Below are 17,273 nucleotides of genomic sequence, written 5' to 3' on the forward strand. Positions count from 1 at the left end.
AGCCTCTTGGTTCTGAAATCTCACATCTGTGCTCTTGATGAAGTCCTGAGTAGTGTTGGCAAGTTTTGTGACTATATCTTCTAGACTGGACTTTGTCTCTTATGGTTGTTTGAATCCATGTGGCAGTCTCGTCACATTCTAATTATTCCATGAAAAATTTGGATGATTGCACCATCCCGAATTGTACGTATTGAAGTAGGGATTATTCTGTGATCTGTTAAAATTCCCAACAAAGTTAGCATTCTCATTAGGTTGTGCAAAAGTATTACCTACCTGACATTCTGTGCTAGCATGTCCTCTACCGCAAAAATCGCATGTCATATTCTGAATTTTCATGCCTGAAACACTCATATTATCTATCTTTTTGTTGAGTGCTTCAATTTGCGCAGCAATTGCCATGAAAGCATCCACCTCATGAACTCTGCTAGCTTTGCGCACTGGTATTCTCCCGGTAGGCCATTGATAACTATTGGATGTCATCTCCTCTAATAAGTTGTAGGCTTCTTCTGGTGTTTTATTATTCAGAGATCCCCCTGCAGCTGCATCATTCATAGAACAGAGATTTGTACTACACCCATTATAAAAAGTTTGTACCTGCATCCATAAGGGTAGTCCATGATGTGGGCATCTCCTAAAAAACTCTTTGAATCTTTCCCATGCTTCATACAATGATTCATTATTTATCTGCATAAAATTAGTAATATCATTACGCATTTTTGCAGATTTTGCAGGTGAAAAGAACTTACCAAGAAATTTTTAGGCCATATCATTCCATTTAGTGATAGATCCTGCAGGAAGAGAAGAGAGCCAACTTTTAGCTTTATCTCTGAGAGAGAATGGAAATAATCTCAATCTAACAGCATCATCTGAAACTCCATTATATTTAATTGTGTCACAGATTTCAAGAAAAGCATCTATGTGAGCATTTGGATCATCGCTTGGTAGCCCACTAAATTGCACTGATTGTTGAAGCATCTGAATCAGTGATGGCTTGATCTCAAAGTTGTTTGCTTGAATTACAGGTCTCCTGATGCTTGATGTGGTGCCATCAACTGTTGGCGCAGCATAATCTTTCAAGAGTCTACGTTGATTTCTACCATCACCAACTCCCTCCATCTTTTTAGTGTGATTTCTCTGTTTTCTCAGTCGCCTTTTAAATGTACGTTCGATTTCTGGATCAAACTCAGCAAGTTTTCCTTGTTGGCTATGTGTCATGCACCAATGTATACTCTGAAAAAAATAAGATAAAAGCTAGATTAAACTTAGAATTATCCGATATCAATATTAATTGGTATTAAATAAACAATCCCCGGCAACGTGGCCAAAAACTTGTTCGTAAAATTCTGCATGTGTCAATGAACATGTTGAACAAGCAATACAATAATGAGAAGAGTATCGTCCGACAAATATTGATGACAATAAACCAATTAAATATTAAAAATAGACTAATTCTAAAATTTATCTAACAGATCAAAATAGAATTGAGAAAAAATAAAAATTGACAATTTTTAAAAACGAAATTTTATAAACTAAAGGCAGATAATCAATTAGATAAAATATATTAGAGCATCCAATTTCACCAAAACCACTAGATATGAATTTTAAATTTTATGCATACAAGAACAATATCAAACCTGTGATAGCGAAATTTCCTAGTCTATTTACTATCTTATCTCTAGGTATAGCAAATCTACTCAGTTTATCGATTTACTATATTTCTATGTGAATTTAAATAAACATAAGTGCATTAAAATCTGTGAATATTCCCGGTTTACAATAAATCTTTTGGACCACCTTATCACCGAAGGCTATACAAATAACATGGTATATTTGTATCCACATTTAATTCATAGTTATATATTATAATAAACAATTGCATATTATCACTTCTCAGTCTCAAACATGCACATCAGATTTTTCAAGTGATGGCCAGTCACTTATATGCATTAAGCACAATAATATATAACTCACATGAATGAAATTACTTGCAAAGCATAAAAAGTATGAAATTCATATTATCATGGTTAGGCTACATCGTAGCTCTAACAAAGAAAATTAGAACATAATAGAAGAAGAAACGAAATATACATTAAACCAAACATCTTGAATCAAAGAATAAGAATTCTATCACCACTTTTGTCTTCTCTTCAAAATACTTGAAAAACTCTCAAAACACTGAAAACAAAAACGATCTAAAAGAAAAACTCGTTGTTCCCCCAAGTTATCATATTTATATGATAACATCCGAGACTTCTCTCACAAGGCAATTGCTTCTTTTTCGCATAAAATTACGGAATAAATCGCAGAATTCCTAATGTAATATCCACATTCTAACTCTTCTCTGGGTCGCATATTCCTTTCCTTCTTTTTGCCATATTTTCTTTATTTTCTCCATATCTCAATATTCTGCATAAACAAGGAAAAATAAAGTAAATAAAAGGAAATCCAAATATATCGTACCAAATATTGTATTATTTATTGCCTAAAGTAGATAAAATAACTCTATGTTTATAGAGTATATGCTATATTCGACCAACAAAAGAGAAGAGAATATGCCATAAATAAAGTTCTTTTTCCAACTAAAATAATTCAAATAACACTCTCTTTTCTTTTCTATTTTCTTTTTTTCTTTTTTGGTCTATGACCTTCCGATATACAGGTAACCCAACTAATCCGGAAGCGAGCACTGTCGGACCCACAAGGGAGTGGCTCTCCCAACGCCGTTTGCTCCATACACAAGGCTCGAACTCGAGACCTTGCACTCTCTTTTCTTTTAGAATGCATTTTTGTACACACGTATGCATTTGTTTTGCTAGTAAATAGATAACTGATTCCTCAATTATATATTAGGACATGGACCACATCGCTCAGTCAGTGCATCCAGACAAGAAACAATAGATTATAACTTTACGTACCGAGGGACCATTTTTTTTTCTTTTTCTTTTTTGTAATTGACTCAAAAGTAGTAAGAACGTGCCGGCACGTCATTCACTTTTATTTTTTCATGCCACAAAAGTTGACTGTGCGTTGGGAGGTGGCCACCTACCATTCGGGTATGGCGGTATTGACTAGAGGATGAAGATGAAGCTGAGGGTGTTTATGGTAAAGAGCAAGTGACCGAGAAACAATCTGAAACGTGGCCCACAGGACACGTGGCGAACGATGAGCGAGGGAATCGTCGCTGCCGTGACAGCCGGGACTGCTCAATATTTTCTCTCATGGTGGTGGCCACCGTACCCCTTTCAATGCATTAATGCTTGGAATTTTTAACTTTCCTTTTTTATTTAATTTCTTTTCCAGGTAGACTTCTCTCACTCCACGACAACTCCTTCCAGTTCCTTCCTCGACCTCTGCAGATTCCTTCCTCGCTCCAAATCCCTTGATCCCTCCTTCCTTCCGAGAAATTATTTTTATGTAGCGTCTAAAGATATTAAAATAGCTATTTTATTTAGTAGTCAGACAATGTCCAAATCAGCCGTCATGGCACATTCAAAATGAAAAATTTATTTTGTTACATATAAATCTCTCCCATCCCGGGAGATCTTAAGGGAAATTTGAACGGTGCATTCAAGATGGAGATAAAGTTTTATGTTACTTATAAATCCCCCCTTGCGGGCTTTAAGACAAGAGATTTGTGTACTCGGTGATGTACTAACAACATATTGGTAATAATCAAAGCAACCCAAAAGCAAATTAATTATATAGAATATATTATCTTTGTTTCATTTTGTTAAAATTATGTCTCGATTTTGAGAAAAAAAAGGAAAGTTTCCTAATTCAAATAGGTTTCCTAGTTGAATAGTTTCCTAGTTGGAGAATATTTCCTAAAAAGAGGATTCCTAAAAGAAGGTTTCCCATTTTGGATCCAATTCTTGCCTATATATAAGAAGATGTTATTTGTTAAAAGTATCAAAGAGGAGCTTTTGCTAGTGAATTACACCCTGAAAATATTCTAGTGTTTGTAGCAGATTAAATCTTGGTTAAGATTTATATGTAATTCCTTCGTGAGATTAAGAGATTATTTCGTGAGAAATTGTGGGGCTAAAAACCACGTGAGTTATCGGGTGTAATTGGGGCTTGGGAAACATTAAAAATGTTTGAGTGACTCGAGTGTGGTTGTGATAACCATTGTATTGCTTGATCTATAATAGAATTTTCATGCTGCTTTCCCCATGGACGTGGGTCACTACAACAGAACCACATAAATCTGGTGTCCGATTTATTTTCTTGTTCTGTCTCTTTTATTATTCGATCGTTTGCTTCCGCAATAATTGGTATCAAAGTTAGGCTTGGCTGAGTCGAAACGAATCAATGGTGACAGAAGAAGAAAAAGTGAAAATCGACAAATTTGATGGGAAGGATTTTGGTTTTTGGAATATGCAAATACTACACTTGCCCTCGTCTGGGGAGAAGCTAGAGATGATGAAGCAAACTGACTGTAAATTGCTGGATAGATGAGCTTTGGGTGTTATTCGGCTAGCGTTGGCTCATAACGTCACGTTTAATATCGTGAAAGAGAAGACCATTGCGAGTTTGATGAAAGCCCGGTCGGACATGTATGAGAAGCCCTCTGCGATCAACAAGGTCTATTTGATGCGACATCTGTTTAATTTGTAGATGAGCGAAGGTGCGTGAGTTGCTGATCATATTAATGAATTCAATGTGATCGTCAGTCAATTGAGTTCAGTTGAGATTAACTTTGAAGATGAGGTACGTGATTTGATTTTATTATCCTCACTGCCTGATAGTTTGAATACTATTGTTACTGCTATTAGTAATTTTTCTAGGTCAACAAGTTTGATGTTTGATGGAGTTCGAGATTTAATTCTAAGTAAGGACATCCGTAGAAGATAATCTGGTGAACCTGTATCTGTTGCTTTAGCATGTGAAAATAGAGGGACAACTAGTACATGTGTTAGAAGGAGTAATATAAACTCGAATAAACGTAATCAATTTAGGACTGGTGGTGCTGTCTGTTGGATCAGTGGCATGAGAGAGTATCTTAAAAGGGATTACTTTAAGCTGAAAAACGACAAGGGTAAGGGAATTAGAGTTGAGTCTGCGGATAATGTTGCAGCTATAGCTAATGGTAATTCGGATAGTGCTAATTATGTCTTGTCTGTCACTGATTATTCATTGTTTGGCGGATGGATTATGGATTCTGGTTGTTCTTTTCATGCTACACCAAATAGAAACCGATTTACTACTTATCAGTGCACAGATAATAGTAAAGTGCAGTTGGGGAACAACTCTGAGTGCGATGTTATAGCTGATGGTAATTCGGATATTGCTGATTATATCTTGTCTGTCACTGATTATTCGTCGTTTGGCGGATGGATTATGGATTCTGGTTGTTCTTTTCATGCTATACCAAATAGAAGCCGATTTACTACTTATCAGTACACGGATAATAGTAAAGTGTAGTTGGAGAACAACTATGAGTGCGATGTTATAGCTGTTGGTGATGTCAGAATTAGAATGCATGATGGTATCGTGAGGGCATTGACTAGAGTGATGCATGTTCCAGAGTTGAAAAAAAATCCGATTTCCTTGAGTGCATTGGATTCAGCTAGATGTGAGTATTCTTTAGAATGTAGAATTTTGAAGGTTATTCGAGGTGGCTTGGTAATAATGAAAGGAATCAAGCATAGTTACTTGTATGAGCTTCAAGGTAAGATAGTGACAGAATTCGTTGCGGAGACATCGGATACATTTATTCGAGAGTCTGAATTGTGGTATATGCACTTGAGGCACATTAGTAAGGAAAGCCTAAAGATTCTAAGTGAAAGAAATTTGCTATGTGATTATGTTGCTATTGAACTGAATGTATGTAGGTGCTGTGACTTAGATGAACGGCGAAAAGTGCAGCTTAGTATGATTGTCATAGAAACCACGGATATTGCAGAGTTAATTCACTTGAATGTTCGTAGGTTGTTGCGATTTCCCTCGAGGAACGGTGCCAGATTTATGCTAACAGTTGTGAATGATTACTCGAGGAAGACTTGAGTGTTTGTGCTTAGGCACAAGTTTGATGCTGTTATTAGGATCATGCAGTTCAAAAGGAGACTGGTAAGACGATCAAGTATATACAGCCTAACAATAGTATGGAGTTTTGCTCAAAGCTATTAAATGAAGTCTACATGAAGGAAGACATAGTGAAACACCGCACTAGTGCCAATGAACCACAACAGGTTGTAGAGTTGATGAGCAGCACATTATTAGAGACGGTCCATAAAATGATCTCTAGTGCTGGTATGGCTAGGAGATTCCTGGCGTGTGCATTTAGTACGGCAAGCTACTGGAAGAATAGATCCCCATCGACTGCGATTGGATGTCGAACTTCCAAAGAAGTGTGGTCAGGTAACGTTGCTGATTATTCTGTTATTAGAATATTTGATTGTTCATGTTATATTCGAGTTAGTGATGGTAAGCTCGATGGGTAAGCAAGAAAGTGCATGTTCCTAGGTTATGCACAAGGTGGGCAGGGTTATCGGTTGTGGTGCCCGGAATTAAATTTACCTGTTGTCAGCAGAAAAGTTACATTTAACGAGTCTCCAGTACTTTTGGCTAGGAGTGATTATAGCAGTGTTTATACGGATCTGGACAGTGTTTAGCTTGAGGTGGAGTTGCAACCAGAAACTCCTGAGGTAGCGGGTACTAGCAAAATAATTGACATAGATTGTGCTTGTAAGGAGGTGGAGCCTATAGAGCCAACAGTTACTGTAACTGCTGAAATTGACAAAGTACGTGTTCGATCTCCTAATAGATATGGATGCAATAATGGTTTTGCTTTATTTGTGGTAGAGGAGGTTGTTTCTGCGAATCCTTGTGGAGTAGTTAAAGGTACAGATGAAGTTGTTGTTCTAATGAGGTCCATGGTTATGACAAAGTTCAAGCGAGGCTTGAACTTGAAAGACGTTTGTGGCGGTTGAGCCCATGTGGGGCTATGGGAGAGTAATAGCTAAATTCAGATTCTATCGAAGCGATTGTACTTGGCTCAAACATCGAGCTAATGTAGAGATTGTTAAAATTATATCTCGATTTTGAGCCCAAAAAAAAAAAGTTTCCTAATTCAAGTAGGTTTTCTAGTTAAATAGTTTCTTAGTTGGAGAAGGTTTTATAAAAAGAGGTTTCCTGAAAAAAGGTTTCCTATTCTAGATCCAATTCTTGCTTATATATAAAAAAAAAATGATGTTATTTGTGAAGAGTATCAATGATGAGCTTCTGCTAGTAAATTACACCCTGAAGATATCCTAGTGTTTGTAGCAGATTAAATCTTGGTTTAGATTTGTATGTAATTCATTCATGAGATTGAGAGATTATTTCGTGAGGAATTGTGGGGCAAAACACTACATGAATTATTAGGTGTAATTTGTAACATACCAAATTTCGACCCGTTTCCGGGACCAATAAAGTGTATATTAATTCTCGTTTAATTTTAGTAAGTCTCGCCCAGAGCTGATCACTCATGGGATACTGACCCAATGGGAATGGCTAAATAGGAAAAAAAACGGTACGTGGACCGGGGACCCGATCGCTAATTGGGCACCGATTTCGAGAAACTCCAAGAAAATATTTTGGGCCAAAGTGGGCCGATCTTAGGAAAGTGACGGATTCGATTTAGTCAACGTTGTACGATCGGATCGCGGGTGATTCCGTACGACCGAGAGTACACGTGGCGAATGATCCCGAATTTAATCTGAACGATCGCGACCTCCGGCACTAGTGATAATTCCTCGCGTTCTCCCGAAAATCGAGGCCATCACGACTCGGACAACCCTAGGTCGATACGCGTAACCCCTAAACAGTCGCCCGTTAGTGAGAGGCCCTAAAATTTTAAAATGAGCAAGTTTGATCGCGAAATTAGACCCGGACTTCGGTGTCGATTTTCGAGGTCGTGTACGACTATTTTGCAAGGCTGACGTCATTTTAGGGTGGCCATGCATATTTGGAGTTGTTACAGTAAAAAAAAATGAAATTTCGGCCCGGAAGTGAAAAATTACTATTTTGCCCATCGGGACGTTGAAGCCGATTTTCGAGGGCGTAAGTGACCATTTTGTGTGGCCGACATCATTTTTAAGTGGCCACGCATATTTGGGGTCAGTATGGTCGAAAAATAGAATTTCGACCCGGGACTGGAAAATTACCGAAATGCCCATGTGCCCTAATTTCCCTATTCCGAATTTTGGACTTAAATTGAGGTGAAATTAAAGAAATTAGTATGGTCCCAACCCTTGGATTGTTGACACTTGGATTCCACTCACCCACCTTTGACCACTTTTGACCCCATCATCTCTCTCCTTTGGCCATTCTCTCCCCGTTCGTCCTCTCCTCCGCCGTTTCCCCTTCGGCCGATCATCACCGCCCGAGTCACGCCGGCGCCGGCCACCGCCCGCCGTCGTCGTCCACCGCCGTCCAGCCGTGCCACTGCCTTCGTCACCACCATCCTCAGCCGACCATCTCATCTCTCTCCTCCCTTTTGGCCGTGAACCACCATCCCCGTCGCTATTCGCCGCCGGGAAGCCGAGCACGCCGGAGCACCGATCGCCGCCGTTCCGCGCCGCCATGTACCACCATCACCACCCTCACCCTCACCTCACCGCCCTTCCCTTGTTTTGGCTGTGAGGCCGCCGGCCAAGCCACCGCCTAGCCGCCGCCGTTCGGTCCAGCCGAGAAGGGCCGCCGCCCGTACGTCGCCGCGCAGCCGTCCGTGCAGCAGCCGCCGCCCACGCCGAGCACCTCCAACCTTCACCGACCAGCAGCATCATCATCACCGTCGCCTTGCCGCCGCCGTACGGTCGGGCCAAGGACCGCCGTACGGTCGGGCCAAGGACCGCCGTACGGTCGGGCCAAGGACCGCCGTCCGTACCGCCGCGCCGCCGTGTGGCTCGCCAGAACGTCGCCGCCGGTCTTGCCGTCCATCGACGATTGGCCGCTCGTTCCCATCGACCCGATTTAGATTAGGCGAGTATTTAACCCCTAAGCTTTAATTAGTCTAAAATGTGTTTCTAAATAAGTGAATTTAGAGCTCAATTAGATAGAAATTGGCTTGATTATGGGCTAATTGAGTACTAAATGATTATGTGGTATAATTAGGGCTTAATAGGCTTATTTGGTTGTGGTTTAATGCCCAAATGTGGACTGTTTGGTGACTGTTCACCCTAGAACCGAATTTGAATTAATTTGCCTAAATTGAGGTTAATGGGATCCTTATTATGGTTGTTTAAATTGGATGATTCAATGGCTAATTGGGACTTAATTGGACTTAATTGTGTGATGCCATGTCAATAGGGCTAATGGCTGGGATTGATTGGTTAATGGCGGACTCTAAGTATGTGGATTCGTATTGTGTTTAATACGTAAATTGAGTGCCATTATGCATGGTTTCGCATATCGCATTTTGATGTGGGCTTGATTTATGAGTGCGAAAATGTACGTACCTGATCGGAATATTTGTTGGTCTTCGGGTCGTGGCCTTTGGGTCGATTTATTATCGTGGCCTTCGGGTCAGTTTATAATCGCTGGCCTTCGGGTCGGTATATAATGTGGGCCTACGGGTCGATTTATATTTGTGGCCTTCGGCTCGTGGCCTACGGGTCGGATTATAATGTGGGCCTACGGGTCGATTTATAACTGAAACGAGTTGCATATCGGAGTGCATTGCATGAGTATGCGTATGGCGTGCGCGTGACCAGTGTGTGCGCGTATGTGCCGTGAATATTATTATAAATGCCTAACCTGCAGGGTCATTATTTGAGAGATCTGGGCCATGGGCCTAGGTCAATTATTGTAATGTTTATGGTACACTATTATGTGTGTTTTATTCGCCTGTCAGGAGATGCATGTTAGCCTAGTTTGGGTTTAGGGATTTCTACTTGCTGAGATTCGTCTCATGGTTGTTGGAAATCGATATTTCAGACCCCCGGCAGTGAGGATGGCAGAGCCGCTTGTGCGTTTTGGGATTCCCTACTTCATCGAGAAGACGATGTCGGTACATCCCGTAAGGGACGGGAACATGTACATTAGATACTATACGCTAGTATGGGTAGATGTTGGGGAGTTAGAATCTGCAATTCATGAGTATGTTGCCTGGTGCTATAGAACGTTTAATGGGGAGGAAACCGGACCCCTTCGGACTTTTGATATCCCGTTTAACGGGAAGGGTGAGATTGATCCCCAGTGTCCCAATGGAGATATAGTAGACCCCGCCACTTCAGACGAGGAGGGTATGAGCTCCGATGGCGTTCCTGTGGAGTACGAGGCTGATGAGGTCGAGCCGATGGACATGGAGCCGGATGATGATGATTTGGAGCAGCCGATGGAGGAGGACCCCGAGCCTGAGGCGATGGACGCAGAGGACGAGCCCGAGGAGGCTGAGTCCGAGTTAGACTCGTTGGATTCTGACGAGGAGCTGCCAGATAGTTCTTCTTCGTCAGAGTCTTCTGATTCTGACCCGGACTGGGTCCCCTAGGTTGACCTTAGCCCTAGATGGAGCGGCTGCACCTTTTTGACTGAAGCCGCTTTAGCTCAGTAACCTTTGGCCACTGACCCTTTTTAACCTTAGTGGCCGTGGATCATTTTTGGTGGTAGTATGTACTCCCCGTAAATGGATATTGTATCTACTTTTAATAGTAATCAAATGTATATGAATTTAATCATAACGATCTTTCGTGTTGTGCTACCCTTGGTTATCTTATTTATTGTACGGGTGTATATATATTTATATATGTCGCTTCCGCATGTGTATTGTTTCTCTGAATGTTGGGTGTTGGGTCGGCGACGCGTCCTGGGACGTCGCAACAAATTCGACCTACGTTGGGATGTTCACATTTTGTGAGGTACGGGGCGTGACATAATTGGGGTTTGGAAAACACTGAGAGTGTTTGAGTAATTCGAGTGTGGTTGTAATCTTCGCTGTATCGCTTGATCTGTGGAATTTTATGCTATTCTCTCCGTAGACGTAGATCACTACGACCGAACCACGTAAATTTGATGTTCGATTTATTTTCTTATTCTGTCTATTTTATTGTTCGATTGTTTGATTCCGCAACACATTTGAAAAAAGCATTCTGACAATGAGCTCAAATTATATTTACCCTAACTTGGTAGAGTAACCGTATAGTGTTTTTTAGGCCTTAATTCTTGTGTATTCTTATTCATTATAGAGAGAAATGTATCGGATCTCCTAAACCTTGTGTAGTGCAATTAAGTTTTAAATCTTTTAATTGGTTCAATTAAATCTTAAACTTTTTTCAAAATGTGCTATCAAGTCTTGTTGTTAAATTTTTAATACCTATAAATTTGTTTTATGTCATTCAATATTGCTTACATGGCATACATAAGTTGCAATTTTTAACGTAAGTTTAGGACTTAATTGCATTTTTAGTAAATATTTTAGGATTAATTGAACCAATTGAAAGGATTAACTCAATTACGCTTTATGATAAAGGTACAGGATTTGATTGATCCAATCGAAAAATTTAGGAGTGGATTGTACTTAATACATAAAATTTAGGATTTATGGTATAATTTTCCCAATTTTATTCTTATGGTTTGGTCATAGGAGAATGTGATTTACCATCGACGTTATGTGTATGCTTTCATAGATAAAGCTTAGGATAACTGAATAATTTGGTGGCAAGTAATTGACAAAAACTGTAAATTTTCGTCATGAAAATGATTATTTCCCTTATCGGAGGGAAAAGAACACTAGAACTGCCAAAACTTGTGTACGGCGCTCACTTTAGTGCCAAAAGTTTGTTTCGGATCACTTAAGTGCCAAAATCGGAGAAAAACGATCAATTAAGTGCCAACGGCGGAAAATTCCGGCCAAATTAATACGTGACTTTTTTAATTAAAATTTTAATCTACGTGGCATTTCCACATGTATATTTTGAATTTCTCAGTCCTACGTGGCATTTCCACGTGTAAATTTCGAATTTTTAATTGTTTTTTTATTTTTTTTCTGTTTTTTCCTTCTTTTCTTTTTTTTCTTCTTCTTCTTCATTTGGCCGGTGACCGGACACCGGCCACCGGCCATGGCCGGCCGCCTGGCCTCGTCGGGGGTCGCCTTCCCTCGAGCGACCGCCTGCGAGGCCGCCGTGGCCTGGGCGAGGGCCGGCCTTACCGGATCTGGCGAAGGCCGGCCTCGCCTCGCTTGGGCATACCCTTGTCCAGGCGAGGCGAGGCCGGCCTCACTGATCCGGCGGGACCGCCCGCCGTGGCCGGGCGAGGGCCGGCCTCGCTAGGGCGACCGCCGGCGAGGCCGTCGTGGCTGGGCGAGGGCCGGCCTCGCCTTGCCGGGCACGCCCTTGCCCGGGCGAGGTGAGGCCGGCGTGGCCGGGCGAGGGCCGGCCTGCCGGATCGGCGAGGCCGGCCCTCGCCCGGGCCACGGCGGCCTCGCCGGGGTCGCCGTGGCTGGGCGACCGCCGGCGAGGCTGGGCGAGGCCGGCCTCGCCCGGATCCGGCGGGGCCGGCCCTCGCCTAGGCCAATGCGGCCTCGCGTCTCCCGTGGCGGGCGACGGCGGCCTCGTCCGGGCAAGGCCAGGTGGCCGGCCATGGCCGGTGTCCGGTCACCGGCCAAACGAAGAAGATGAAAGAAAAGAAAAAAAGAAAAAAGGAAAAAACAGAAAAAAAAAATCAGAAAAAATTTAAAAATTTAAAAATATTATTAAATATTATCCTCGTTAGCGCCGACATGTCACGTAGGACTGAGAAATTAATAAAATTTGGCCACGTCAGATTTCCGACAACCCAAATCGGAGTTGGCACTTAAGTGATCGTTTTTTCAAAAAAGTGGCACTGAAGTTATCCGAAACAAACTTTTGGCACTAAAGTGAGCGCCGTACACAAGTTTTGACACTTTTAGTATTCTTCTCCCCTTATCGGACTAAGTAATCAGCTCGATTATCACAAACTTCTTGAGGTGACCTGAGGGAAGTTTGTGGACTACAAGGGTGACGCTTCTTCCTTTTCAAGGAGGTGCTTTTTTCTTACGCTAGCTTTACCAATTCTACTGGACGCGACTTGAGTCTCCATTTCGAAGTAATTTATCAATTTATTCACTACCTTGAGTGGTGCCACAAGTCATTGCGTGTGCCTTGATCCAGGTTTATCTAAGGCACATAGTCCATAGCCGTTTGAGTAACTCGATGTTCCATGTAGGGTAGGGCTATAGGAGATTTTTTTAAATTTTTTCTTATTTTCATGATTATTAGTGTAATCTCAAGCACGTGTAACTTACTCCTACTGGATAAATAATGCTTGTAAAACTCTTTAGGAGGTCATCAATTAAATTCTCCTACCTCGATAGTCCCTTGTTGTACATTGCCTGTACTGTTGTTGATCAATACAAGTGGGTAAAAACATTTTGCACGACTCGCTTTCTTTTGTTGTTACAAACCATTACGGGAATTGTATGTATGCCCTTCAGAATCAGATTGGTACGCACTTAGGTCGGCTGATGTACTACTGGCGATTAATGATGGTATACACACCACACGGTCCTTGAATTAAGTTTACTTGCCCGGACCGGGACAAGTACACACAAACTTATTTTAGGTGTAGAAAACCAAGCAAAGCATTGATTATATTACCTAACGTGCAATTTTTGTTATCGATTTCAATTTCCTTTTGTGCAATTCAGATTCCAATACCCTTCAAATTTCTCGTGAGCTCTCTACTTTTCTTTGCAATTCGACTCCATTTATTTCACAAAAAATGAATGATTTAAAAAATATTTTCTTAAAATAATCGCTTGTATCACTCACAAAAATAAATAAACGAAAAATATTTTCATTGTGTATAGAAATGTTTAGACATAAATTGTTGCTGGAAATGCAAATATTTTTTATTAACTGATTATTTCAAGCGACATTATTTTTAGGAAAATATTCCAAATTATTCATTTTTTTGCGAAACAAAGACAGCCTGGATCACTTAGGGCGCAAATTACAACATTTCTCATCCCCGGCCTTATCTCTGGCTAGAAATAGAAAAATCTATTCCTCTTCCCCGGATGAGTTTCTGAGCAAAAAGTAGTGTTTGATAACGACACAAAATTTCTGTTCCCGAAATAGAAATTCGTTTGATAGGTTATTCTTAAATTTCTTTTCCCAACGGCCGGCTGGTCGGTGGCGGGCGACGAACGGCTGGTGGCGGGCAGCTTGCAGCGAGTAGGCGGCGGTGGGCGGCAAGGGTGAGCAATAAAAGAGAGTTATTATTTTTGTTTATATTCCAGAAATAGAAAAGTAAAAAACTTTAACTTCTCATTTCTATTTCAAATCTATTTCTGGGCCAAAATTTGTCTCAAAAATAAAAAAAATGAAATTATTTTACTAAATGGATTTATGTTCCAAACATGTTCTCAGGAACAAAACAAAGAAAAATAGAAAAACAGAAGAATTAACATTTGCGCCCTTAATTTGATACACGTTATCGCTCATTCATTCCCCACGCTTTGGGTGTAGGTGCGAAAACAAAAACAGAATCTTGCTTGCCACTCTTTGTGTCTTTGAAGTTTGGATCTCCGCGGAAGAGCACACTTCTCTGCAACACCTGCATTGATAAGATCGCTGATATATTTGATTAGGCGCATCAAGCTACACAACCTAGGATTGTGCAACCACCTCGAGCTTACACAAAATTTTCTTCGATTTCTCAGTAAAATAGATTCATTTGTATAAAATAATACGATGTCAAAGTTAACTGAAATTAAACATTAGACAAATATATGATTTTAAAGATTGTAAACTTAAACTTATTTTTTTAATTGATTTTATTAGTCAATGCTTTAATCTTCATATGTATTTTACAATAAGCACATTCGAAAAATGTTATAAGACAAGACAAAACGACTACAATGAATTTATATTTAAAATATGATATATCACTTTAGTTACTTTTATTAATTGGTTTATATGAATTAAATTTAGTGAATGTTTTTTAAGGTAGAAATTTCATTAAGTTGATGTATATAATAAAAAGTTATTAGGTAAATTGCTCGAGTGAAAGATGATGTATAATCGATAATTACTAATCATGTATGTTTTTAGCTTGTCCCTCTACCCAAATTGTTATTTGCATACTGATTCATTGCCTATTTGAATTTGTCGTGTTTGATAAATGAGCTTATAATAAGTTGGATTCTTCTTCGATCTTTTCGATCTCTTCATATATTTGTGTTAGAATGCAATATGTCGTTTTGGTCTTTTTATTATTTATTTTATTTTACCCCATTTCCTTTTTATATTGTAATGCCTATTTGTAAGCAATTCTATCTTTCTAATTTGACCTTAGAAGAAGTTTACATACCGGCGATGATCACCCAAAAGTTATTTATATTGAGAAAGCAGAAGGCTATAATCGGTATTATGAAAAGGTGGGTGGTGCTTACCGCTGTCAGTCAATGAATGACTAGTCAAGAAGTATGGCATTTCACCTTTCATCTGCATTTCACCGACCCTCGAGTAAGTCCAGACAGTCCGACCAAAAAGAAGAAAGTCAGTCCTGGACAGTGAGTTGGTGGACCAGCAAGGTATTGAATTGTCCATCTTCACCCCCTGAGAAAGGAGGTTGGCACCTGATTTTGTGCTTCGAAGCAAAAAGGTGATCAGTGTAAATTCACTTGCCCCTCTGCAAAGGTCATCGGTGGTGGGCCAGCACGTGCTTCCTTCTTCTTACTCAAACATTAGGACACAAAAGCACGGTCTCCGAACATTAATATGCAAGTCCGTCGGAAAGGAATAAAAAAGTAGAAATAAGACAAGGGTCGGCTCTGAAAAGTTACTGTATGATTGATGTCCTCGATGCCTTGACGCTTGAACGTTGTTATGTCCGTAGGATTTTTTTTTCTTTCCCTTTGGAGCAATATAAATAGGATTCGTGGAATAAGTCCACATGACCGTCCATTTTATTCATTTACTAGCATAACCAAGACATAATTATGTTAATAAGAAAGAAAAATTTTATTGACGGGCACTTCGACGATACTTATATAACACTAATTAAAGAAATTTTATAAATTTCGATACAATTTTGATCAACGTTTTTAGTAGCTTGACCAAAAAAATTTCTTAAATAGATGAGAAGGTGTTATTTGAAAATTTTTCAATTAGGAAAGGAACTAAAATGGTTGAGGATTAAAAAAAAAAAATTTGCTCAAATTCGAAGTTCAGAAAAATTGATGACATTATATAATGGGATCCTATATTTTTATGTTACTATTTCATCAATTATTTCATAAACAGATGGTTGTCAATTATTTCATCAATTATTGCAAGGATAATTGTTCAAAGTATCCTAAATCTATTGTACGACGACCAATTCAGTCATAAACTTTTTAATTTGATCAATTTAGTCCTAAACATTTTGACTATTTGCTAATGTAGTCATTCCGACCAATTTTGATAAAAAATCGCTCACATGGTACGGTTGGCGTTGACGTTGACATTTTTTGCTACTTTTTATAAATTTTTTTTTTGTTTTCCTTGCGTTTATCGATTGACCCTCGTCGGCCACAAATGAAGGCCCACAAAAGTAAAAGAAAGAAAAAAAAAATTCTAAATAAATTCTAAAAAAATATTAAAAATTATCAACGTCAATACCAACCGTGCCATAGTGGAAGACCAACATCTATGTCAGCAATTTTTCGGTCAAATTGGTCGGAAAAGACTACATTAGCAAATCGTCAAACGTTTAGGACTAAATATGCCAAATTAAAAAGTCTTAGACTATATTGGCCGCCGTACAATAGGTTTAAAACTTCTTGAACAAATATCTCATAATTTGCAAGTAGAAAGTTGTTTGGTTTGTTCTTCAATACAGATAAAATCAAGGTAAAATTGTATTTGGTCTCTACAATTTGAGGGAGATCAATTTTTATATTTATACTTTATATGGTCATAAAAGTATTCCTTCTACTATCTTCAACGATTATTTGTCCTTTCATCGAATTTCGAGAAAATTTCAAATAAGGGTTTGAAGTGTCCTCATTTTTTCAAAAAATGATATGAAATGAACTTTGTGTCAAATAAATGCATGAAGTGGCATGTCAGTCTCAAATAAGGGCCTGAAATGACCATAACAGTTTCAAATAAGGGCATGGCCTCGCCGGTCGCTGGCTGACGAAATATTCCGGTTAGTCAAGAGCATTTTCGTCCAAAGACATTTTCATTTTCAATTATCTTTTCTTTTTCTTTTTTTTCTTTCTTTTTTTCCTTTCTTTTATTTTTTCCCTTTTTCTAGTTTTCTCTTTGTTCTTCGTCGGTGGCTGG

At 39.6% G+C, this 17,273-nt stretch overlaps 1 non-coding gene across 1 annotated transcript; it reads left to right on the forward strand.

Annotated features, from left to right (window-relative positions):
* Window positions 1–610: 610 nt before the first annotated feature.
* On the forward strand, window positions 611–717 carry LOC115663005 (small nucleolar RNA R71). The gene has a single exon (XR_004003364.1). It is a non-coding gene; the product is annotated as a small nucleolar RNA R71 (small nucleolar RNA).
* Window positions 718–17,273: the final 16,556 nt, after the last annotated feature.

The sequence above is a fragment of the Syzygium oleosum genome, unplaced genomic scaffold (genome assembly GCF_021117445.2).
Source record: "Syzygium oleosum isolate NSW1041296 unplaced genomic scaffold, Sole_v2.1 Sole_v2.01, whole genome shotgun sequence".
In the NCBI taxonomy this organism is placed as follows: domain Eukaryota; kingdom Viridiplantae; phylum Streptophyta; class Magnoliopsida; order Myrtales; family Myrtaceae; genus Syzygium; species Syzygium oleosum.